Source organism: Gorilla gorilla, chromosome 5, assembly GCF_029281585.2.
Source record: "Gorilla gorilla gorilla isolate KB3781 chromosome 5, NHGRI_mGorGor1-v2.1_pri, whole genome shotgun sequence".
Classification (NCBI taxonomy): domain Eukaryota; kingdom Metazoa; phylum Chordata; class Mammalia; order Primates; family Hominidae; genus Gorilla; species Gorilla gorilla.
In genome coordinates, this window is record NC_073229.2 from 95209611 (window position 1) to 95237179 (window position 27569).

At 38.1% G+C, this 27569-nt stretch overlaps 1 non-coding gene across 1 annotated transcript; it reads right to left on the reverse strand.

Moving 5' to 3' along the window:
- Window positions 1–17009: 17009 nt before the first annotated feature.
- On the reverse strand, window positions 17010–17222 carry LOC115935043 (small nucleolar RNA U3). Its single transcript, XR_004070766.2, has one exon. It is a non-coding gene; the product is annotated as a small nucleolar RNA U3 (small nucleolar RNA).
- Window positions 17223–27569: the final 10347 nt, after the last annotated feature.

A 27569-nucleotide genomic window follows, 5' to 3' on the forward strand; every position in this document is an offset into this window, starting at 1 on the left:
TCACTTCTGCAAATTTTATAATATGTGACATGGAAAGGGCCCATGCAAGCCTAACCCTCATTGCAGCCTCATAGTAAATCTACTTCTGATAATAAAACACATCACATTGGCACTCGGCAATCTACTCACCTGGAGCGAAGTATTATGCCAATCACAAAGTAGAGCCACAGAGCTGGCTCTAATACAAGCTGGGCAAATGGTGGCCATTTTCTTTGTGAGAGGCCACGTGACTTCTGAATTCCACAACACAAAGGCTGCAGGCTGCCCTTCTGTGTTTTTAGGTGCATGTTTCCACTTAGGTAATAAAGCAGACAGCGATGGCGTGATGGACAATAATACTTACTGCAGATTAAGATGGATGAAAAGAGTCTACTCCCTTATTTGAAGTAAAGGCCACTTCTGATTTACTCCTAGAAAAGTGCCTGCACATTTAAAATAAAGAGTATTTTCTAGAAATCAAAGTCTTGTTTTGAAAAGAAATATTTTACTCACTGCTCTATAGGTCTGGAATTATAACAACCATGGATTATATGTAGAAAATGAGTTAATTTTGCAATGCACACTTCGTGTCATCTAGACACCAGGTTCCCAGCATCTCACAGAGCTTGAGAGTTGGTGTGGTTCTCAGACATAGGTTTTACAATGCCCATTGGACAGGCAAGACAATAGGCTAAAAATAAAAGGGAAGAGACCATAATGATATGCAGCAGTGTTGGATGTGTCTTAGAGTCAACTTGCAATTTTTCATGCTAGAGAGAGGAGCAGCAACATGGAAAATTGAAAACTGGACTATCTGTCCAGCTAGTCGAGACTGTACCCTTACTCTTTGCGGGGTAAATCCATGGCCTTTTCTTCACACTCATACTTCTTGATCTCTCAGCGATCTTTGAGACTGCTGAACTCTCCTCCTTCTTGAACTCCTTTCTTTCTTTGACCTTGTCCTCTCCACACTCACCTTCACCTGCTCTAATGGTGAAGTTTCTATTCCCTCCTCCACCCTCTGCTCTCCTCTATGTTTTCTCCTTGGCTCTTTCACCCTCCCTCGACCTCACTGAGCTTTCCTATGGAGTCTCTCACCCTCATTCACAATGCCTTCCCCCTCTAGACTCACCTGACTGATCCACTGGCTTGTAAAACCTCCACATGCCTATGATCTTCCTTCTGTGTTGTCACCACAATCCTCCTCATCCTTCATTTCTAAGGATGTCACCCCAATCCTCCTCATCCTTCATTTCGAAGATTTGGCAGAATCTCTGACTCTCCCAGCCTCTTCTTCTGAAATCCCTTTCACCTGCCATTTTCTCTCCATCTCCAATAGAGTTATCTCATCACTGCCTCACTGATTAAAATAACCTAAATATTTTCCTGGCTTCATCCTCCCTTCTTTTAATGTATTCTAAGTATTTTCTCCAAGTATAATTAAAATATTATACTCTACTGCTCAAACACCTCCCATAGCTTCCCATTGCTATCCTTCATAAAGTACAAAATTCCTTAGTACAACATTTGGGGCTTTCCGTAATCTGACTCCAACACATCTTTCCAGCATTATATCATACACTCTTCCTCCCTCACCCTTTGATTTAATGGAGGAGGAATAAAAGGGCAATGTACAACACAGAGCCTTTATGTGGATAATTGAGGCCCGACCAAACTTTATATTTCCCCCAGAGCACCAACAAATGTTTTGATGAGAGATTTAATGAGAAAGGACATGTAGCTAGGTTAATGGCTAAGGAAATGAACAGAGGGACTGGGCCAATAATGAGCGCAGATGCTCTTAAATAGACCGAGCTGGAGACACAGGCTGTCCTCACCCGTGGAACGTGTGTAAAGCCTGTGGAAAAAGCAACTCTTCAGCTAGTGAAGGCAGAATTTGCAAATGTCCCTCAGCATCATTTCTGGAACACTGAAATCTTCTAAAAATCATTATTAGCGGACTGACAGTTTCTGCCTTTCTTTATGAAAAAGGCTCCAGAACACCGACCCTGACATGCTTCCCCTTGGTCTCCTATTATCTCTTTCTTTGCGCTGATATTTTATGTCATCTCTTGTATATAGCTAATTTTAGGGCAGTTTTCTCCACATTACCTTTTCTCAGAAGAAGCTCCTATCATTTGGGGACAGAAAGGAAGTGAAGAAAATGCATTAGGCAAAATGAAGGCTAGAATATTAAGAAAGAGTGGCATTATGATAAAACTCAGAAAAATTATTTTTCTGTTAAATCTTTAGAAGAAGAGGTATGATAAGGAAATATATATTCTGATTCTTAAACATCCAAGTCCTATTTTGGTTCACCTTGATCTACTTATATCAATTACACATTTGTAATGAGGTTTACTTCTAACACACATATATGTTGAGCTCATACCTCATTTCCCTATCCCACTACAAACACACACACACACACACACACACACACACACAATCACACCATGTGTGAAGAAATAAGATAAATGAAACCAGCAATTAAAGCTCGTTCAAAATCTATTTATATATATTTTTAACTGAAAATGAACACTCGTAGTTTAGATATACTTGCTTTGCGTACAATTAAAAGCAAAAGCAGTGTAAGAAATGAGACACAGAGTTTTAAAGTAAGGAGACAATGTTTTGGTGTAGTTTTGCTTTATTGAATGGTAAAGGTTTTATCACTTTGAAAAACCATATATATGCTTTAAAAATTAAAACATATTGTGATTAATCAAATTCAAATAAATGTCAATGAAAAATTTGCATGCTTAATACTTAAACATCTTACAATACTTTCAAAATTAAGAACACTAAAGTAATGCATAATTATCTAGTCTTTTAACCAAAGGAAATTAGTTTATCAACATTAATTAAGTCTCCAACTGACACTAAAAGTAAATTAAGAATATTATTAAATTGATTTTGCAAGTGGATAAACTGAGACAGAGAAATATCAGCTGAATTTCCCAGGGTTATATTCAAGTCAGTAGAAATTGGAACCTGTGGATTTTAATTGATTTTTGCATGGTTCTAATGATTATTAAAGTATGTCTTCTTCTAAGCATAATAGTTAATGACATTAGTTACATAAAAAATCTTTACAAGATCTCTCTTTTGAAAATTATGTTTCTTCTGATTAACTCTTACAAAAGATTTAAGAAGAGCAAAAATTAATACATTTCTCATGCAAAGTAACAAAAATAGATATTTTAAAAATTATTTGTATACATAAAATAAAAATAGTTTGTGTTGCAAGCATAGAAAATACTGATTGGAGGCTGGGCACAGTGTCTCATGCCTGTAAACCTAGCACTTTGCGAGGTCGGGGCAGTTGGATTGCCTGAGCTCAGGAGTTCCAGATCAGCCTGGGCAACACGGTGAAACCCTGTCTCTACTAAAATACAAAAAATTAGCCAGGTGTGGTGGCGGCGCCTGTAGTCTCAGCTACTCTGGAGGCTGAGACAGGAGAATTGCTTGAACCGGGGAGGTGGAGGTTGCAATGAGCCGAGATCACGCCACTGCACTCCAGCCTGGGCAGCAGAGTGAGACTCTGTCTCCAGAAAAAAAACAATACTGATTGGTATGAAAATAAGTGAAATTTAAAACAAATATCAGGAAAAAACATGACCCATTTTTTATGATTTCTCCAACCCCCAAACATCATCTGTTCATGTTTTTCATCCTGGTTTTGAAAAGTTCACGTATGTTTTCTGGCCAGTTGAGGATTTCTTTTCATCTAAGCTATGTGATATTATTGTGATACTATTTTTTATCCAGAATTTTGGGATCTGCATTAGCATAGTCTGCATGTTGCAAGAAGTTCCCTAATTTTTCCGTATTTTTTTGCTTTGTGACATTGGAAAGGAGAAATAAGCTCTAGCCCTTTTTCTTTACACTCAGGAATGGAGGTTGATAATGCCTGTCTTAGACGGAAGTTGAGTCCATACTCTCAGAGCCTGTTAGGAGGAAGGTGAAAAGATGTGGGAACTGGCAAAGACTCTGAAACAGAAAAGGGGAGAAGAACAGGACCAGGGAACTAAGGGAACCAGGAAAGTGCTGATATTCCCTCAAGCCTAAGCCCATCAGACCATCCAGGCAAAATGCTTCTCTGAATGGACACGTAGCTATGTACTGGCTACCAATATTGCTTAGTAATCAACAGAGGGTATATGCCAAAGGAAGTTAAATATATCGGTTCATCTCTGATGTCCAAAATATTTAAACTTTCAAATTTGCATGGTTCAGTTCACAAATGCAGAAAATTTCAGGGTGAATTAGTCTTATGTATTTTCACAAAGATAAGTTTATCTTTAAACTTCAGAAAGCTTATCTTTAAACTTCTAAATACTGTTTAGCAGAATTGGAAATCTTTTGAATATTTAAATACTTTTACTTTGGCATATAGATCTATGACAAAAAAGATGCAATCCTTTTGATGGGTAACATTAATAATGCTGTTTCTGCAATATGTAAATCTATGCTATCTGTGAATTATGTCTCTCTTTGATGTACTTTCTCAAAACAAGATTATTTATCATAATAAATATTTTATTACACAAAACAAGAGGCATTTTTACAACGTCTACTTTTCTCATTCTGTTTAACCCTGTTTTATAATGTGATTGGCATATTAAAAACAGGAACTTAGCGTGATTTTGGCTCAAGGAAGAGACCAGGACCATGGCATAATTTTGCACACTGGTCAAGAGAGCACCTCGAGGCTAAAATATTTTTCTCCTCCCGGGGATGGGTACAGCATAATAAACCACTGAATCTATCAAATTCAATCTGCCAGGAAGTCAGATCATTAACAAATAAAACAAGAAAAGCCACTAAGACTTCATTTGCATTCTTCTGTTTGATCTCCCTAGAAACCAGAAGACAGCCTTTGTTCACTCTCTCACTTCAGATCAAGTCCCGTTGGGTACACATTTAGATAACACCCTGGACCTTACCTCGTGCTACTGAAGTGCAGTTCCAATGATATGTTAGTGAGATTAATGTCTAACTGCACCACTAGATTAAAAGATCCATTAGGGCAGAGATGGTGTCTGTTTTGCCTTCAGATGTAACTCCAGCATCCAGCCCAGAGCCAGTCTCTTAGGAAGTATAGAGTAAATATATATTTTTTGATTGAACATGTAAACATAAATATATGAACATATTATATAATTACAGACTGGCTGTGCTATACCATGCAATAATTCTTGTAATGGAGAAAACTTATCATGATCATTAGAACTGGCACAAATAAAGTATGAGTTTCAGGATAAAATCTTGTTGACTTTAATGGCAACTTACAGTTGATTTGAGATCCTGTCTGGGAAGCAATTTGGCAAGAGTAATGATTGTCAGCTTTCACTTCCTGTTATGAATTCATTGGATTCTTTTTAGGCTGTGCCTTTATTTTCTTTCCTCTGCCTTCTAAATATGATTACTTGATTTTTTTTCTAAAGGTAACTATGCAATGAGTTCATGCAAATACCATTTTAAAATGACTACTTTTTGGTAAATAAATATAAAAACAAATTCAGGGAAAAACTATTGTATATATTTTTTTGATTTACATATGAAACTTTTTTCTTTTAACATCCAAAACATAACAGGTGCTATTTACAATTCTGTATTTAGCAATTCAACCTCTGCAAATAATTTTCTTTAAGAGATATTTGCAGTTTCTTCTTGTCAACAAAACTACGACATGTAATTGGCAGAAGTCTGCCTGAAGAAACATGGTTTAATTTAGCACATGCCCTGAGAATATTTTCATCAGCATTTAGATATGAGCCTGGGGTTTATTGTGGCTATTATCCCCTTATCACTGTCAATAAGTACCTATACAATTTCATTTCAAAATATTTTCAAATGAGTTTCAAAATCTGGTTACATTTAAAGAGAAATATGGGAGCTTTAATGAAATAAATTAGTGTCAGGTTATAATACACTGGATAGATGAAAATAACAGACACTGCAACTGATGGAAGTTGCATGGGAGAGTTTTTGGCCCAAGGATTAGTTAAGATGATTACCTAAGATGAGGAAGAAGAAGTAGAAACAAGAAGAAGAAGAAGAAGAAGGAGTAGAAACAATAAAAAAAATTGAAAGCTGATACTTCAATCTATAATACAGGCTGGTTACTTACCTGAGATGTACAAACTTCACTCTCCTTTGGTTCTCAGAAATGTGTTATTCTATAAGTCAAGATGCAAAGGAGTTTAATTCACTTAAAATTAAATATTTAAAATTATTCATGCCTGTTACATGGAGGGGGTGCAATATATATTTCTCGAATGAAATTATGTCATGCAGGAAGTAAAGTTACTCCTGGTTGCAATTTTTTTTCTGTTTCTACCAACACCACTACATCACTTTTGCAGAGGTAGAGTCAAGCACCTTTATTTTGGGGTATTTGTTGTAGTTAGACATTTCAAAGGCTGGGACTAATCAGCAGAAGGGGTCACTGCAGGCTGCCCTACTTGGCAGCCTTGTCACATAGCTTATCACCTTGAGAATTTGCTTGGCATATCTTGAAAAGAGCCATGGTTTAAGGAAACTTAAAGTTTACCATAATTTCATTATTAAAGTTGGACAAGATGGAGTGTGGTGTCCGGGACCCGCATAAACTTGTTGCACAAATGAGGGATTACTATTTGGGTTCTTGTGGGGCTGGCTAAGCTGCTCCCAAATCTTTGGGTACAAAATAGCCTTGGTCTCAGAGATACAGCTCTCTTTAGGGTTGCTCTTAGGCCAAGAAAGGACAAGAGAGTTTGGAATGTGACAACCATGGGTTACAGGGATATTCCTTAGGTAGGGGAAGTTTTATTTTTTTTTTTTAATGTATGTGTTTTAGAAAGAGGCAATTTTATGATTTCTCTCTAAAAAAGAATGAAAGACTAAAGAACGATACCTAGGCTGGATGTGGTGGCTCATGCCTGTAATCCTAGCACTTAGGGAGGCTGAGGCAGGTGGATCACCTGAGGTCAGGAGTTCGAGACCAGCCTGGCCAAACATGGTGAAACCCCATCCCTACTAAACATACAAAAATTAGCCAGGCATGGTAGCACATGCCTGTAATCCCAGCTACTCGGGAGGTTGAGGTCGGAGAATCGCCTGAACCCCAGAGTGGGGGAGGGGTGGGGGTGGGGGACGGACGTTGCAATGAGCTGAGATCACGCCACTTCACTCCAGCCTGGGCGAAAGAGTGAAACTCCATCTCAAAAAACAAACAAACAAAAGAATGATGCCTATCTCACAAGGATGGCTGATGATAATGTCATATATTTTGGAAGTGCTTTGAAAAGTGTCCAAGGTACAAGATGTCCAGTTGAAATATTTATTATTATTAATAGTTAATATTTTAATGAACAACAGAGGTTTTTTTAAAATAGGTTTTAAAAGGAAAACATAGTTCTATTGTAATGTTTTATAAGTAGGAATGAAAATATAATTCCTGGATTAGGTCCTTTGATTTTGTAAACGATGAGAAAAATACTGAAAATGATATTATCCTGAAAAGTGATGTATATTATGCCAAAGAGAAATTACTGAGGAACAGAAGTTCCATATTGCATCCACAAGACCCTTTTGTTCTAGTCAAATAGCTGAACTTTAATTCATTTGCAGATCTTGAACTAGAGGTGTGTTTATTGTGCAATTAATCAAGACTGGCAGGGTTTCTAGAAGTTCACTTGAAGTGTCTTAAATTTTATTAAGGCAAACATATATTGGATGGTCATGTGCTGGCAGTGTGTTAGTTGCAGAGGACTGAAAGATGAATATGACATTGTCTTTGTTTGAGAGCAGTAATCTACAGAATAAAAAGCTCATACAAAGAGTAGATGGTGCCTGGTGAGTAATTACAATGTGTAAACCACATCTTTGGTTTTTTTTATAATAAATATTTAATTTTAAATTCTAAAAGAGGAATGAATCCTTCTATACAAAGACAATCTTTTTCATTCTAGGGCAAACATTCCTATATCCTGGAACTACAATAGATTTAAAAGAAGAAATGGGCAAGGGCCCTAGAAAAACCATGTCATGGGAGGGAGGGACACTGTAGGAAGTAGGGATGTGCAACTTACAAAAAATATGTATTTCAATAGTTTTTGGGAAACATGCAGCTTTTCGTTCATGGAAAAGCTTTTGTTAGTGGTGATTTCTATAGTTTGTTTTTCCTTTAAGGGTCTGGTAGAATTCAGTTGTGAATCCATTAGGTCCTGGACCTTTTTTGTTGGCATTTTAAAAAATACTATTTCAATCTTGCTAGTTGTTATTAGTCTGTTCAGAGTTTCTATTTCTTCTTGATTTCATCTAAGAGAGTTGTTTATTTCCAGGAAATTTCCATCTCCTCTAGATTTTCTAATTGTGCATGTAAAAGTATTTATAGTAGCCTTGAATGATCATTTGTATTTCTGTGGTATCAGTTGTAAAAGCTCCCATTTTGTTTCTTATTGAGCTTATTTGTATCTTCTCCCTTCTTTTCTTGGTTAATCTTGCTAACGGTCTATCAATTTTGTTTATCTTTTCAAAGAACCAGCTTTTTGTTTCATTTATCTTTTATATTATTTTTCTTTCAATTTCATTTAGTTCTGCTCTGATCTTTGTTATTTCTTTTCTTCTGCTGGGTTTGGGTTGGGTTTGTTCTTGTTTCTCTAGTTTCTTGAGGTGGGAGCTTAGGTTGTCTATTTGTGCTCTTTTAGATTTTTTGATGTAGGCATTTAATGCGATGTACTTTCCTCTTAACATCGCTTTTGCTGTATCCCAGAGGTTTTGATTGGTTGTGTCACTATTATCATTCAGTTCAAAGAATTTTTAAATTTCCATGTTGATTTCATTGTTAACCCAAAGATCATTCAAGAGCACGTTATTTAATTTTCATGTATTTCATGCATTTCATGTATTTCATGTATTTCCAACTGGAACTTGGAGTAAATTTCCAGTTTTATTCCACTGTGGGCTGAGATGATACTTGATATGATTTTGAGTTTCTTGAATTTATTGAGACTTGTTTTGTGGCTATGATATGGTCTATCTTGGAGAATGTTCCATGTGCAGATGAAGAAAATGTATATTCTGCAGATGTTGGGTAGAATGTTCTATAAATATGTGTTAAGTCCATTTGTTCTAGGGTACAGTTTAAGTCCATCATTTCTTTGTCAACTTTCTGTCTTGATGACCTCTCTAGGGTTGTCAGTGGAGTACTGAAGTCCCCCACTATTATTGTGTTGCTGTCTATTGCATTTCTTAGGTCTAGTAGTCATCGTTTTATGAATTTGGGAGCTCCAGTGTTAGGTGCGTATATATTTAGGATTGTGATATTTTCTTGTTAGACTAATTCTTTTATAATTATATAATATCCTTCTTTGTCTTTTTAAACTCTTGTTGCTTTAAAGTCTGTCTTGTCTGATATAAGAATAACTACCCTTGCTCACTTTTGGTTTCCATTTGTGTGGAATATTTTTTTTCCACTCCTTTGCCTTAAGTTTATGTGAGTCCTTATGTGTTAGGTAAATCTCTTGAAGACATCAGTTACTTGGTTGGTTAATTTTTACCCATTCTTCCAATCTGTATCTTTAACTGGGGCATTTAGACCATTTACATTCAATGTTAGTAATGAGAGGTGAGGTACTGTTCTATTCATCGTGTTAGTTGTAGCCCAAATACTTTTTTTTCATTGTGTTATTGTTATGTAGGCCCTATGAGATTTATGCTTTAAGGATGTTCTATTTTTGGTACATTTCGAGGTTTTGCTTCAGAATTTAGAACTCTATTTAACATTTCATATAGTTCTGATTTGGTAGTGGCAAATTCTCTTAGCATTTGTGTGTCTGAAAAAGACTTTATCTCTCCTTCATTTCTGAAGCTTAGTTTTGCTGGATACAAAATTCTTGGCTAACAATTATTTTGTTTAAGGAGGCTAAAGATAGGACCCAAATCCCTTCTGGCTTGTAAGGTTTCTGCTGATAAATCAGCTGTTAATCTCATAGGTTTTCTTTTATAGGCTACCTGATGCTTTTATCCCAGAGGTCTTAAGATTTTTTTCCTTCATCTTGACTTTAGATAACTTGATGACTGTGTGCCTAGGTGATGATGTTTTTGTGATGAATTTCCTGGGTGTTCTTTGAGCTTCTTGTATTTGGATGTCTGGATCTCTTAGCAAGGCCAGAGAACTTTTCCTCAATTATTCCTTCAAATAAGTTTTCCAAACTTTCAGATTTCTCTTCCGCCTTAGTAACACCAATTATTCTTAGGTTTGGCCATTTAACAATCTCAAATTTCTTGGAGGCTTTGTTCATTTTTTAAAAAATTCTCTTTTGTCTTTGCCTGATAGGGATAATTTGAAAGCCTTATCTTTGAGCTCTGAAGTCCTTTCTTCTACTTGTTGCAGTCTATTGTTGAAATTCTCCACTACATTTTGTATTTCCCCACATGTGTCTTTCATTTCCAGAAGTTGTGCTTGTTTTTTCTTTATGATATCTATTTCTCTGGAAAATTTTTCATTCACATCCTAAATAGATTTTTTAAAAATTTCTCTGTGTTGTTTTTCAACTTTCTCTGGTATCTTCTTGAGTAGCTTAATAATCTACCTTCTGAATCCTTTATCTGGCAATTCAGAGATCTCTTCTTGGTTTGGATCCATTGTCAGGGAGCTAGTGTAATATTTGGGAGTTGTTATAGAACCCTGTTATGTCATCTTACCAGAGTTACTTTTCTGTTTCCTTCTCATTTTGGTAGACTATTTCTTCAAATTTTTCTTGAATTTATTTTTGATTGGACTGTATTTTTTTAATTTAAATTTCTCTTTTTCTTCTGTCTCTCCCTCTCTTTTTTTTTGAGATGGAGTTTCGCTCTTGTTGCCCAGGCTGGAGTGCAATGGCGCAATCTCAGCTCACCACAACCTCCACCTTCCAGGTTCAAGTGATCCTCATGCCTCAGCCTCTTGAGTAGCTGGGATTACAGGCATGCGCCATCATGCCTGGCTAATTTTGTATTTTTAGTAAAGACAGGGTTTTTCCATGTTGGTCAAGCTTGTCACGAACTCCCGACCTCAGGTGATCTGCCCCCTTAGCCTCCCAAAGTGCTGGGATTACAGGCATCAGCCACTGTGCCCGGCCTTCTTCTCTCTCTTAAGGATCAGACCATAGTGTTTATTTTAGCCTAATTTGGTTCTTGTGCTTGTAGGGGTGAAGACTTTGTATAAGTTCATTAGTCACAGAGTCTTTGTATGCTGTCTTTCTCTGATGCTGGTATATTCTTGGTTTGTCAGTGAGTTGCCTGTCTCTGATGGAGTTGAAATGGCAGGGATCTCTTGAAGCTTATCTTATTCTTTCATGGTGTATAGTTATTTATTTAATTTTTTTCCCATTGTTTCATTTACTGAGTTGATGATTCAGGCTTAAAGCTAATAGGGGAGGTATCCCTGGGTAGGCACTGGTTTTGGCTAAGATGAGTGAGTAGGATGTAATACCCAAGAGTGGGCTGAGGTTCCAGCCTTGATGAGGGTGACTGGGGGAACTCTCAATTAGATGTGTTTAGGTTTTATCAGGGTGAAGAGTGGGACCTACCTCCACTCTCCTGCCAGGTCAGCAGGAAAACTATTCACCTCACGGCCTCACTTCTGTCCTAATGTTTCAGCTATTCAGACAGGCACCTTTTTTTTTTTTATCTCCAGGGAATGTTGATGTTCCAAGTAGGGAAGAATTGTGACTCTGCTTCTTATGCAGGCATGAATCTTGGGAGTACTCCTCCTGGGGGCTGCACTCACCCTGGATTTTTCCAGAAGGGCTATCTATAGGTGCCTCCATGTTGCAGTCCTGTGAGGGAAGCCCCAGCTCTGTCTGCATTGGAGTGCCAAGGGGGAACAAAGACCCCTTCTCCAAGGTCTTTCATGATTAGAGGGTGTATGCTTGTTGGGGTAGAGATGCAGACTTTCCCTACTGCGCCCAGCACTGCAACTGTGTCTCTGTTGTGAGAAACTACCCACCAGCAAAAAGATCTGGAACTTAAGGCCTACTGTTCGATTCTTTTGTCCCGTGGGTGATCCCTTGATATTGTGTTCTCTCCTTTTCCATAGGGATGAGGTTTCCTGGGAGCTGGGTTGCAGTGATTGTTATTTGCTTTTCTGGGTATAGCCACCCAGTGGGGCTACCAGCCTCTGGGCTAGGGCTTGGGAATGTCTACAAAGTGTCCTGTGATGTGATCAGTCTTCAGGTCTCCCAGACATGGATACCAGCACCTGCTCTGGTAGAGGTGGCAGGGGAGTGATGTAGACTCTGTGAGAATCCTTGGCTGTAGATAGGTTTAGTGTGCTGGCTTTCTTGAATGCTGGCTGTGCTAGCAGTGAAGTTACTGTGTGGATACACTCAGGACCTCTGGTTAGCCAGAATGTTGCAGGCAGTGGAATTAGGTATTGTTTTCTCCTTCCTGGGATGAGGGTCATTCTGATATGAGTTGCTGTAATGACCTGAGTTTGTTGGCCTCCAGCCAGGAGGTGGCACTTATAATAGAACACCAGCTGCAGTGTTAGTAGAGGGATTTGAGTTAGAGAAATACCATCAGGTAGGGGCAGGGTTAGGTGGGTCTGAAGTCAAACTCTTCTTGGGCAGAGCTTGCCACGGCCACTGTGGAGGATGAAGGTGTGGTTCTGAGGGCAATGGGGTTATGCTTCAGAAGGGAGTATGGCTGCCTCTGTTTAGCAGTATTGTTTGCCAGGGAAGTGCAAGATAGCCGGTAGCAAAAGGCCTCATCTACCTCCCACACAGTTGGCAAGGCCATCTTGCTCCTGCAGTGCCCTGCTAACAGTGAAAGCTGTGTGCAAAACTCACACTTGCCCTAGGCCAGAAGCCTCCTCCCTGAGAAAGTAAGCATGGCTTTCAGGCCACAGCCCCTGCCCTTCTGTTCACAATGGCAGTAGCTCTTGTGCCTATATCTGCAGCTGTTCTTCTTTGCCCCCCAGATTCTGCTCAAGGAAGTTCATGCCCAGTAGAGAGTATCACAAAATTCAGCTGGCAGCTTCATTCACCCTGTGACCCCTCCCTAATTCTGCTGGCTGCCTTCCCCAAGGGGCTCTGTGAGATATAGTCAGGGATGACTTCCCTGGGCTCAAGCTGGAGACTGGGGGTGCCTAAAAGGCTATTCCCATTGCTGCTTCTCCTTTTATATTTTGCACAGCTCCCTAAATCCATTCCAGCTCTAGGCAGGGTTAAATCCTTCCCCCACCATCTGAGTTTTCAGATTCCCCAGTGGGGATGTGTGTTTGGAGGCAGGTTATTGCCCCCTCACACTTTGGGAACTCACAGTTTTTATTCTGTCTCACTGAGTTTGCAATGGCATGCCATTTCTTTCAAAGGATCTGTAAATTCTTTTGGTTTTCCTGGTAAATTCTTTTGGTTTTCCTGTAGTAGTTCTTGGAACAAAAGTTCACAGTGTGAATCTCCACACACTGTTCTGACCATCCAAGTAGGAGATTCATGTTAGCCCTGCCTACCATCTGCCTTCTTCCTGCAGCCTCTTGGGATGTGCAACTTTGAGATGTTTTTGTAGGCACAGCTGTCTTCAAACAATTTGAGGGCTGTCAGGAGAAGTGAATTAATCTTATTCAGTTGTTCAGAGGTCACAGTTGTGAGTTTAGTAGTAAACACCTGTATATCATGATGGGGTTTCCAAGTAATTCTTAGGAGTTTCCAACTCTGGTACAGGCTTTCTCCTATCCCAGGAATTCATGCAGAAGCTGAGTACTCACATTTCAAGATAGATATAGATAAATAGATTGATAGATAGGTAGATTTCCAAACCAGTAAGAAGTTATACTTGATAAGCTCTAAGATCCCTTCCTCTTCTAATAGTTTGTCATTCCAGACCTTTGGATTAGCATGGGAATTGTGTCTCATGAAGCTGAAGTGCCATTGAGGAGCCATCTGAGTATGAAAGAAGTTCATACATGGCAGTGAGTATTAATTTAGTTTTCACATCAACCCTATTTCCCTGGGTTTTTCACAAAATTAGCTGAATCAAAGCAATTAAATAATAGTATAGTTTGTTAAATGAAGCCATTAAAACACTTATCACAGACCCAAAATGTTAAAATTCATACCTGGTTTCTAATTTCAGAGAAAAGATTTCTTAGAAAATGGAGATGACTAGGTAGTAACACATTCTTTTATAAATGAAAATCAAATCACCATAGCAGCAAGCTCATAAACATCACAGGAGGTCCTAGGGAAGCTGTGATGAAATGAATTATTATAGCCTAGCGCACGATACCATAAGGAAACATAATGTTAAATAGTTTTAATCAATTAGAGATTTCAAGACATTTTAAAGGGGCCACAAATAGCATAATGTTTTTCAGCTATAAAATGAATTTTTGAATCTAGATAAGAAGTCAGAACACAAATATTTTGTACAAAATTAAAATTTCATACTTGTGGTTTTAAGAAGCCTCTAATAAAGGGGTGAGCTCAACAATATTATACTGTTAGTAAATGAAACTAATAGGACTGAAGGATGAGAGGAGTCCTAAATGAGGTGCTTTTTCCTCATATACATTATAATCAGATTCTCACTCGTCTGTGTCATTGCCCGTGCCAGCCCATTGCACAGCGCTCAGTGGGGTCTCTGAAAGGGGAAGTTAATATTAAATAAAAACATTTGCTCTCTCTATACTTACGGCTTTCGCTTAGTCTCTTGGGAAGGTATAAATTCTTTCTAGATCTTGTAATAGGCTTATCCACCAGTCTATGCTCAGCCCACTTCAATTCTTTTAATCACTTGGCTTGGAGGTTCACTGACACAAAGGCAGATGATTCAGTGCCAAATGCACCTTCCTGTCAGCCCCCAACCAGATAATAAACAAAATTAGCTGTGTCTGGTAAGTGAGTCTATTTGAAAATGAAATAAATAGCTCTGTTACTTCCATGGCTTGTGTAAATTAAACACTCAATATGATGGGATGACCATCTCAGTTTGTTTTTGGTGACTCAGGAGTCACTCTGGGATTTTTGAGCTGGGGGGAACCATAAAGATCATACAGAACAGTGCTTCACAAATTTGACTCAGTTTCAGAGTTGCTGAAGGAGTTTTTAACACATTCATATTACCGGCCGGATATGGTGGCTCACGTCTGTAATCTCAGCACTTTGGGAGGCCAAGGCAGGCAGATCATCTGAGGTCGGGAGTTCGAGACCAGCCTGGCCAACATGGTGAAACCCTGTCTCTATTAAAAATACAAAAATTAGCCGGGCATAGTGGCAGGTGCCTATAATCCCAGCTACTCGGGAGGCTGAGACAGGAGAATCGCTTGAACCCGGGAGGCGGCGGAGTTTGCAGTGAGCCGAGATAGCACCACTGCACTCCAGCCTTGGCAACAAAGAGCAAAACTCCATCAAAAAAAAATCAATCATATTACCTTACTGAGCTCACCCCAGATCTAGCAAAGTTGAGTCTCTAGGCTTGGGTCTGGCAATTTCCCCTGGTGACTCTGATTTAGGGAACAGAGATCTGGCCTTACATTTTTATAGAGGTCTGGAAAAACTGGGGATTGTGTATCATGAACAGATTTAGGGTTATTGAATTAAATGACTTGCCCAGGGCCTGGTTAATGACAGAGCTAGTCAGAACCCATACATCCCTGATTCCATTTTTCTTTTCTCACCACCACCCACTGATATGGCTAATATCATTAAAAAGCATGTAATTTGTATCCATTTGCAAGTAAAAACTGCTCAGAAGTACTTATATCAGAATATTGCATGCCCATCTGAGAATATCACACCACACACACACACACACAGAGCCCAGATCTTTGGGCTTCCTTACTGCCTTTGACATACCTTTCTTCAATTCTGTCTTTTGACATTTTAATCATCTTCCCAACAGAGTTTCCTGAACTTGGTCTTTTCTTTGGCTGTTTCACTGTCTTTCAGGGCTTCCGAAGTCTGTTTACTTACTTTCATTCGTTTTCTATCAAAACTGTTCCTCATGGGAGGGCTGGTTCTAACATTGTTTCCTCACCTTTCATTTTGTTCCTTCTTCTAGTTGAATGAGACTGCCATTGTGTAGACTTTTGATAGCAAGGTTGTTTTGTCTATTTTTTTCCTTTACCTCTGGTGGACATGTGAACTGTCACATTTACTGTGGAAGTGGACATAACTGTGGTCATCCTGTGACCTATGCATGTTCTTAACTGCTCTTGCTGAGTCAGTGGGTGAGAGCTCTGTGGTAGGGGAAGGAAGCCTAGTGGGGCCAGGTGATTGTAAATGTTGACAATTAATTGGGATGCAGCAGAGAGGTATTTGAGGAAGAACAGCTAAATGGTGGTAGTCTGTATTTGAAATGAAGGCTTATTGACTCTGCAAGTATATACTCGCTAGTCACTGTATTTACAGAGAATTCTAACAGCATGTCTATTGCTGGTACTGCTCAGTGATAAAAGGTTCTATTTTCAAAAAACAGTTGTAGGTACTCTATTTTCAACCTTAGTAATGTGACAATTTTATGGTACCTTGACGACAACTTTCTTTTAGGCTTTGAAAATAGATTAACAACTGAGGGATGAAATACTTGCATTAAAATAATGAATAAAGAGACATGGAAGTCATTTAATAATAAAAAATTTATACATGATTTTACATTCATAGCGTATTGCCAGTTCCAATCTCTTAGGTATAAAAGATTCCTATGTCTGCTTCTTATCTCTGTGCCATTTGGTTAATTATAACTTCCGTTTGAGTTCATTCATTCATTTATTTAATCATTCAGTAAGTACTTATTAAGTAGAAAGTATCAGGTGCCGTGTTAGGTTGCAATCGTCAAGGGGCTCCTGGTCTAGTGGGAGGACTGTCACGTGGACAGGCTGTGATAAAAGGGTTTAACCATCCCTATTGAAAGACATCTGGACTATTTCTAGTGTTTGGCTTTTAATGAATAAACCAGGCCAGCAACCTGGTTTGTAGCCTTGTGCACTTTTTGTTAAGCTCATATAACTGTGTATTTTGGTCTTTTATTTTTTAAAAAATTATTATTTTTTAATGGGAATCACACAGACTGCCTTCTTTCCCTCTCATTCTTCTTGAGGAAGAGAACAATTGTCAATGGTAAAGGGCAGTTGCAGCCAAGCAACACCAAGGGTTGGCTTCACACTCTGGAGAGAGCACACTGCATTTCCTTCTAGTGGTTTCTGGTGCTCTACACATTCAGAGAAACCTCTAGTAACGAATTGAAGAAAGGATCCCTGAAAGTGTAGTCTTGGTCTTTGATTTTTAATAAATGAGATGCTGTCATACACTAGCTTTCTTAGCATTAATGTGTGGAAACTCCTCTAGATCAAGAGTAAGGCGTACTTCACTCTTTTTGATGAACTACATATTAATCCTTGGCGTGGATAGGACTTAATTTACTCAACCTTTCCCCTAATTTGGGTATTTAATTTGTTTCTAGTTGTTTTGCCATCGTGAACAATTCTCAACACCATATCCTCATATCCGTACTCTCATGCCTCTGTGCTCATGCCACTTAGATCTTCTTTGAGAGACCCTGCTGCAGCGAGCATAGTTAATTGACAGTCTCTAGCTCTTGGCTCTTTTGGTTCATCACTATGACATTCGTTAACGAGGCCATTTGTTACAAGGATTTGTAATCCCCAGCCAATGACTGAGTGTGTCTCATTCTTTCGTAATGCAGGGTCCTCTAATGAGCAGTCTGCTTGGGGACTCCTTATCAGCACAGCTGAAATGTTCTCAGAGTTGTGCTGCAGTCTCAGGCTCTTCTTACCCAATCCTTCCTTCCCTTTCTCCTTTCATGGGTATCAGATCTGCATCACAGTCCATAGAGTTTCCACTTACTCCTGCTTCCTCTGTCATCATTCTTCACAGGCACTTTCTCCAATAAATCTTTTGCATGTTAATCTTGATGTGGCATCTGCTTTTCAGAGGACCTGAACTAGCACACTGAGCTTTTATTTCCATGCATATTTTTGATTTTAACAGATGTTTCCAAATTGCTTTCCAAAAAGGCAGTACAAATTTACATTATCATCAGCAGTGTACAAAGATACCCTTTTCTCTGACTCCCCATCAGTGATTGGTAAGATCAACTTTTGAATTTTTGCCGGTCTGATAGGCTTAAAGTGAATCACGCTATCAGTGTATTTTAGAATCTTTTCTTTATTCTTTTTGCCTTTAAGGTATTATTTTCTGTGAATTGTCTATTTGCATTTTGGATCATTTTATTCTTATCAACTTTTTTTTTTTTTTTTTTTGAGATGGAGTCTCCCTCTGACATCCAGGCTGGAGTGCAGTGGCGCGATCTTGGCTCACGGCAACCTCCTCCTCCCAGGTTCAAGCGATTCTCCTGCCTCAGCCTCCCGAGTAGCTGGGACTACAGGCACGTGCCACCACGCCTGGCTAATTTTTTTGTGTTTTTAATAGAGATGGGGTTTCACTGTGTTAGTCAGGATGGTCTTAATCTCTTGACCTCGTGATCCACCCACCTCGGCCTCCCAAAGTGCTGGGATTACAGGCATGAGCCACCGCACCCAGTCCTCTTATCAACTTTTAATCCCCGTTTAGGTATTATATATGAAGAAGAACATTAAATTAGAAGTTTTGACTAGGGCACTAAGTTAACACAGCTATGACACACCTTGTATGAATGGCCAGAGCAAGAAGCAAATTTTCAAAAGAACATTAAAAAGTTAGTTTTGCAACCCATAGTTCTCTCAATTAAGCTGAGAATATAAAGGCTATTGTAGGAGAAAATGTTTTAGAAAGAGCTATGAGATCTTCTCTTTACCTTCGGTGGAAAAAGGTCTTAAGTGGGCTTACCTGAAGAACATGTGTCATTTGTGGTTAGAGAAATGTGCTAGTATGTAACTCACGTGTAAAAAATTATAAGGCAGAGACTGGTTGGATGCCCTGACAGAAATAGAGAAAAAGAGAGAGAGAATGTTTGTTTGCCTTAGGCGGTCTGCAGTCCCAGAGCTGTCAAAACAAGAAATATGTGAGTGTTTCTAATGGACCCGGTAAGGGTCCCAAAGGGAGAGTCAGCTGGCCCAGAGCTGTTTTAAATCCTTGCTGGAGGTGTTGCAGGTCTTCCTGGACACCAGAATACAGTCTGAAATGAATGGGCCACAAGAAAACTAGATCTGATGGTGCAACTGGAGGAAAATGCATCCCTCATGTTCAAGAATATACTGTAAAATATTCTTTGTAGGTGCCTCTAAAGGACTTGTAAAATATCCAATATTTTCCACACCTACCTTTTGTATATTGATTTTTAAATTAATTTTAAAATTTTGAGAAATTATAAGTTTACTTACAGTTGCAAGAAATAATAGAGATTTCTTATACACTTTTAGTTTCCCCTAATGCTAACATCTTGTAAAACTATAGTACAATATCAGAACCAGCGTAGTGACATAGATGCAATCAAGGTGCAGAATATTTCCTTTACCATGAGGATTCCTCGTGTAGCCCTTTATAGCCACACCCACTTCCCTCCTGCCCACCACTCCCTTCTTAACTCCTAGCAACCGTTAATTTTCTCTCCATTTCTGTAATTGTGTCATTTCAAGAATGTCATGTAAATGGAATCAAATAGCATGCAATCTTTTGAAATTGGCTTTTTTTTTTCTCAGCATAATTCTCTGGACATTTATCTATGTGGTCGTGTTTATCAATGATCATTACTTTTTATTGCTTTGTAGTGTCCGTATGGGCATACCACAGTTTGTTTAACCATCCCTATTGAAGGACATCTGGACTGTTTGTAGTGTTTGGCTTTTAATGAATAAAGCTGCTATAAAGTTTGATGCACAGGTTTTTATGTTAACATGTTTTCATTTCTTTGTGATAAAGGCCCAGGAGTGCCACTGCTGGGTCATATGGTCATATAACTATATGTTTAGTTTTTTTTTTTTAAGGAACTGTTTTCTAGAATGGCTGTGCTATACATCTCCACCAGCAATATACAAATGATATAATTTCTCTGCATCCTTACCAGCATTTGGTGTTACCACCATTTTTTGTTTGGTTATTTCGATAGGTATATAGTGATATCTGATGGTGGTTTTCTCTTATGATAACCTTATTAGGTTTTCCCCAAGTAGGTTTTTCCTAATGACCAACCACATGAACAACTTTTCATGTATTTATTTCCCATTTCTACCACCTTTTTGTGGAAATGTCTCTTTATGTCTTTTGCTCATACTCAAATTGGATTTTTATTTTACTGTTGAGTTTGAGAGTTTTAATATATGCTAGATATTAGTCCTTGGTCAGATATATAGTTTGCAAATGCTTTCTATTGCTCTGAACTTGTTTTGTTCTCTTTAACAGCTCTTTCACAGACCAAAAATTTTTAATTTTGATGAATTTTATCAATTTTTCTTTTATAGATTGTGCTTTTGGTGTCAAATCTAACAACTCCTTGCCTAGCCCTAAATCCAGGAGATTTTCTCCTATTTTTTTTTTTTTTTTGAGATGGAGTCTCACTCTGTTGCCCAGGCTGGAGTGCAGTGGCGCGATCTCAGTTTGCTACAACCTTCTCCTCCTGGGTTCAAGCAATTCTCCTGCCTCAGCTTCCTGAGTAGTTGGGACTACAGGCATGCGCCACCATGCCCGGCTAATTTTTTTTGTATTTTTTGTGGTGCAGGGTGAGCCACTGTGCCCGGCCTCTATTTTCTTTTCTAAAAGGGTTAAAGTTTTATGTTTTACATATAAACCCATGATCCATTTTGAGTTAATTTTCATATAAGATGTGAGAATTAGGTTGAGGTGTTTTGTTTGTTTGTTTTTCTTTTTTTCCAGTGAATATCCAATTGCTCCAGCACTGTTTGTTGAAAAAGGCTACCTTTTTTCTCTTGAATTGCTGTGGCACCTTTGTCAAAAATCAGTGGGACATATTTGTGTGGATTTATTTCTGGGTTCTTGATTATATTTCATTGATCTATGTGTCTATCCCTTTGCAAATACAACACAGTCTTGATAGCTGTGGCTATACAGTAAATCAGGTAGACTGATTCTTCCCACTTTATTCTTTCTTCTCAAAACTTAAAACAGTATTCTAGTTCTTTTGCTTTTCTATATAAATTTTAGAACAACCTTATCTATATCTAGAGAAGATCTTGCTGGGACTTCAGTTGGAATAATGTTAAATGCATATAAATTTGAGGAGAATTGACCTGTTTACTAAGTCTTTCAATTTATGAACGTGGTGTATGTATTTATATAGATTGCTAAAGATTTCTTTCATCAGCATTGTGTACATCAGCATTTCAGCTTACATTTCCTGGGCATGTTGTGTTGGATTTATACCAAAGTATTTCAGTTTTTTGAGCGATCATAAATGGTATTCTATTTAAATTTTGCTTTCCATTGTTTCATTGCTAGTGTATAGAAATACAATTAATTTTCATAAGTTTATCTTGTATCATGTAATCTTGCTGAATTCATTTATAAGTTCTAAGAGTTTTAAATCTTTTCTTCAGATTTTCTACGTAGAGAATCATGTCATTTGAAAACAGGGACAATTTTATTCTGTTCTTTCTGATATGTATGACTTTTATTTCACTGTTTTGCTCTATTGCACTGGCTAGAACTTATAGCACTATGTTGAAAAAAGTGTTGAGAGTAGAATCCTTGCTTTGATCCTAACCTTATAGGGAAGGCATTCAGTCTGTTACCACTTAGAATAATGTTAGCTTTTTATCAAGTTGAGAAAGATCCCTTCTTTTTCTCTGGAAATGGTAAACATCTGAGTAAATGCAAAAGAGCTTTTGCACTTCTGCTTTTTGCTTCTTAACTACTTTATAAATTATATAACTTTTTAAAGTAAAAATTAGAATACTGACTTTTGGGGTTTACAATATATGTAGGTGTATTTCATTTAGTAACTTAATATCATGACTGGAAAAATGTTAAATTGATCTATATGATTGCCAGATTTCTATAATTTATAAGAAGTAATAAAATATTAACTGTAAGTGAAATGTGAAAAGTTAATAAAATATAATAAAATGGCAGACCAAACCTAAACATATCAATAATTATGCTAAATGTTAATTGACTAATCACATCAATTAAGACAGAGATTTTTGGAACATATAAAAAAAGATACAATTATATGGTATCTATAGTGGGTATATTTAAATGTAAAGACACAGGCTGAAAGTAAATGGATGGAAAAAGACATACCATGAAAACAGTAAGCATTAGAAGGTTAGCGTGACTATATTAATATCAGATAAATCTTTGGATTTCAAGAAAGAGTATTACTAAAGATAAAGAAGGACATTTTTATATAATTAAAAGGTTAATGAATTAGGAAGACATAACAATTTTAAATGTGTATAAGCTTACTAACACAGCTTCAAAGTGTATAAAGCCAAAATGTACAGAATTAAAAGAGAAACAGATAAATCTACATCATGATTGAAGATCTCTCTCTCTCCACAGATAATAGAATCACTAGACAAAAAAAAATTACTAAGATCATAGAGAACATGAAAAATATTATCTACCACAACTGAACACTTTTCGTATAACACTATATCTAATAATGGAGGAATACACATTATTTTCAAGAGTATATTTTATATGATTTCATTTATATAATATGTTGAAATGACAAAATTACAGAAATGAAAAACAGATTAGTGGATGTCAAGGAATTAAGGAGGAAGTGTGGGCAAGTGGGTGTGCTATAAAAGGTCAACATGAGGGATTCTTGTGGTGAAGGAAATACTCTACATCTTGACAGTATCAGTGTGAATATTCTGGTTGTGATTTTGTACCATAGTTTTATAAGATGTTAGCATTGGGGGAAACTAGGTAAAGCGTGTGGGTGATTTCTCTATCTTTTCTTTCAACTGCATGTTAATCTACAATTATTTCAAAATGAGAAGCTTAATTAAAAATCAATATACTCACAATAGTAATCCTAGCTTCTCAGGAGGCTGAGATGGGAGGAGCACTTGAGCCCAGGAGTTCGAGGCTGCAGTGAGCTATGATTGTGCCACTGCACTCTATCCTTGGGGACAGAGTGAGACCCCATCTCTTAAAAACATTATCAAGGAGGAGGAGCAAGATGGCCAAATATAACTCTCCAGCAATCATCCCCCACTACAGGAACACCAAACCGAATAGCTACCCACACAAGAAAGCACCTTCATAAGTACCAAAAATCAGGTGAGCGATCACAGTACCTGGTTTTAACATCATATCAAGGAAAGGGGCACTAAAGAGGGTAGGAAAGACAGTATTGAATTGCCTATGCCACCCCTCTTTCACTCCCTGGCAGCACAGCATGGCATGGAGAGAGAATCTGTGCATTTTCGGGGAGGGAGAGCAAAGTGATTGTGAGGCTTTGCTTAGAAGTCAGTATTATCCTATTACAGCAGAAAGCAACACAGGGCAGAATTTGGCTGGCACTCATGCAGGGAGCATTTAAATTAGCCATAGCCAGAAAAGAGTCATCGATCCCAGTGGTCAAAACCTGATTTCTGGTTAGCCCCATTGCCATGGACTCAAAGCACTCTGGGGTCCTAACAAACTTGAAATCAGTCTAGACCATAAGGACTGGGCAAGTCCTGGTGCTGTGCTGGGCTCAGAGCCAGTGGACTTGGAGTGCACATCACCCAGTGAGACACCATCTGGGGTGACCAAGGGAGTGCTTGTGTTACCCCTCCCCCAGCTCCAGAGAGTGCAGCTCACAGCTCCGGGAAGAAAGGGAAGAGTAAGGATGACTTTGTCTTGCAACTTGGATGCTAGCTCAGCCACAGTAAAATCAAGCACTAAGCAGAGTCCTGAAGCCCCCATTCCAGGCCATACCTCTCGGACAATATATCTATGCCCACCGTGGGCCAGAAGGGAACCCACTACCCTGAAGGAAAGAAACTAGTCCTAGCAGAATTCACCATCTGCTGACTAAAGAGCCTTTGGGCCTTGAATAAACATCAGTGGTAGCCAGAGGGCAGTCACCACGGGCCTTAGGCAAGATCTAGTATTGTACTGGCTTCAGGCATGACCCAGCAAATTCCCAGCTGTGGTGGCCACAGCCTTCATGACAAAAATCCCCAAAAAACCGGGTATAGAAGGAATGTACCTCAACATAATAAAAGCCACATATGATAGATCCACAGCTAGTATCATACTGAATGGGGAAAAACTGAAAGCATTTCCTCTAAGATCTGGAACAAGACAAGGATGCCCACTTTCACCACTGTTATTCAACATAGTATTGATAGTCCTAGCTAGAGCAATCAGACAAGAGAAAGAAATAAAGGGCATCCAAATTGTAAAGTAAGAATTCAAATTATCCTTGTTTTCAGATGATATGATCTCATATTTGGAAAAACCTAAATATCCCACCAAAAAACTATTATAACTTATAAATATATTCAGTAAAGTTGCAGGATACAGAATCTACATATAAAAATCAATAACATTGCTATATGCAACAGTGAACAATCTGAAAAAGAAATCAAGAAAATAATCCCACTTACAATAGCTATGAATAAAATACCTAAGAATAAACTTAACCAAACAAGTGAAAGATCTCTACAATGGAAACTAGAAAACTTCGATGAAAGAAATTGATGAGAACACATAAAAATGGAAAGATATTTCATGTTCATGGACTGGAGGAATCACTATTGTTAAGATGTCCATATCACCCAAAGCCAACTACAGATTCAGTGATCTCTACCAAAATACCAATGATCTTCTTCACAGAAATAGAGAAAATAATCCCAAAATTAATATGAAACTACAGATGACCCAGAATAGCCAAAGCCATCCTAAGCAAAAAGAATGAAACTAGAGGAATCACATTACCTGGCTTCAAATTATATTATGAAGGTATAGTAATCAAAACAGCATGGTACTGGCATAAAAAAAAAGACACATAGACCAATGGAACAGAATAGAGAACCCATAAACAAATTCATACATCTACAGGGAACTCATTTTCAACAAAGGTTCCAAGAACATACAATGGGGAAAAGACAGTCTCTTTTATAAATGCTGCTGAGAAAACCGGATATCCATACAGAATAATGAAACTAGACTCCTATCTCTTGCCATATACAAAAAGAAAATTTAGGTTAAATCTAAAACCTTAAACCACGAAACTACTAAAAGAAAGCATTGGGGAGACTCTCCAGGATATTGGTCTGGGCAAAGATTTCTTGAGTAATACCCCCAAAACACAGGCAACCAAAACAAAAATGGGTAAATGGGATCACATAAAGTTAATAAGCTTCTGCACAGCAAGGGAAACAATCAACAAAGTGAAGTGACTACCCACAGAATAGAAGAAAGTATTTGTGAACTACTCATCTGACAATGGATTAATAACCAGAATATATAAGGAGTTCAAACAAATTAATAGAAAAAAATCTAATCATCCAATTAAAAATGTGCAAAAGATCTGATTAGACATTTTTTGAAGGAAGATGTACAAATGACAAACAGGTATATGAAAAGGTGCCCAACGTCACTGATCATCAGAGAAATGCAAATCAAAACTGCAATGAGCTATCATGTCACCCCATTTAAAATGGCTTTTATCCACAGACAGACAATAATGAATGAATGCTGGCAGGGATGTGGAGAAAGGGGAACCCTCATACACTGTTGGTGGAAATGTAAATTTTATAGCAACTGTGGAGAACAGTTTGGAGGTTTCTCAAAAAACTAAAAATAGAACTACCATATGATCCAATGCTCCCACTGTTAGGTTTATACCCCAAAGAAAGGACATCAGTATATTTAAGAGATATCTGCACTGCCATGTTTATTGCAGCACTATTCACAATAGCCAAGATTTGGAAGCAACCTAAGTATCCATCAACAGATGAATGGATAAAGAAAACGTGGTATATATATACAATGGAGTACTATTCAGCCATAAAAAAGAATGTGATCCTGTTATTTGCCACAACATGGATGCGACTGGAGTTCATTATGTTGAATGAAATAAGCCAGGCATAGAAAGACAAACTTCACATGTTCTTACTTATTTGTGGGAGCTAAAAATTAAAACAATTGAGCTCATGGAGATAAAGAATAGAAGGATAGTTACCAGAGGCTGAGAAGTGTAGTGTGGGTGGGTGTACTTGGATGGTTCATGGGCACTAAAATATAGTTAGATACAATAAATAAGATCTAGCATTTGATAGGACAACAAGGTGACTACCATTAGCAATAATTTGTTGTACATTTTAGAATAACTGAGGGAGTACAATTCGAATGTTTATAACACAAAGAAATGATAAATGCTTTAGATAATGGAAGCCCCATTTACCCTGATGTGATTATTACATATTGTGTGCATGTCTGTATCAAAATGTCTCATGCATCCCATAAATATATATACCTATTTTGTACCCATAAAAAATAAAATTAAAAAAATTATAAAATAAACATAAAATAGGGAAATTATTCTGAATTATCTGAGTGACCCAATTTAAGTATGTGCTCTTTAAAAGCAGAGAACTCTAGCTGGCTGGAAGCAGAAGAAGAGAGACTTCCTCAGAAGCGGGAGTCAGAGAGATCAAAGAGTGTGCGGGACTTGTTCTACCATTGCTAAGTTTGAAAGGGTTTATGTGGGAAGACATGTGCATAGCCTTTAGAAGCTGAGAGCCACTCCCAGCTGATGACAAGCAAGGAAATAAGAACTTCAGTTCTTCAATTGCTTGGAACTGAATTCTGCCAACTTAAATTATCCTAGAAACAGAGCCTTCCCAAGAGCATCCTGAGGAAACACAGCTCTGCTGACAACTTAATTTAATCTTGTGAGATTCTAAGCAGAAAACACAGGTGAGCTTGGTACCTGGACTCCAATCACAGAAACTATGAGATAATAAATGGGTGTTTTTAAGCTTCTAATTTTGTGGAAATTGCCATATACAATCTGTATTCTCATCGAGGGAATTTATCACATTTTTCCAACATTATGTGATAATTTGGGACTTTATTTTCAGATTTTATATTCCAGTATTAAATGTATGCCAAAGAATGGGGAAATAAATCAATATACAAAGAGCATATGCTGACCATTAAAACAAGCCTCAACACATTTTAAAAAATGGATAGCCATTTTCACAGCCTTAGCCATTGTTTTGTTTGGGCTCTAAAAATTCCAAGGCAACCAGGGACTGAAGCAGTCACCTGGTACAGCCCAGCAGCTCTACAGAGAAGAGATCAGACTGCTTATTCACATGGATCCTAAATCCTGTTTCTCTTCACTGGGCAGAATCTCTGATAGGGGTCTCTAGTCACTCCTGCCAGTGTTTTCTGGCCAAGAAGGGTTTTCTAACCACCCTGGGATGAAGCTCCCAGAGGGAGAGATGGGTCACCATCTTTGCTGTTTAGCAGCCTTCACAGTTGATACCTTTAGGTACTGGAAAATCCAATGTGACTGGGGACTGGAGTGGACCCCCAGTATACTGCAGCAGCCCTATGAAAAAGTGGCCAGACTCTTTTATGTGGGTCCCTGATCCTGTATCTCCTCACTGGGTGGGTCCTCCAGGCCTGGGTCTCTAGCCACCCGCCATTGGGGCTATTGAGCCAGTAGCAACTCTACAACTCCCTGGG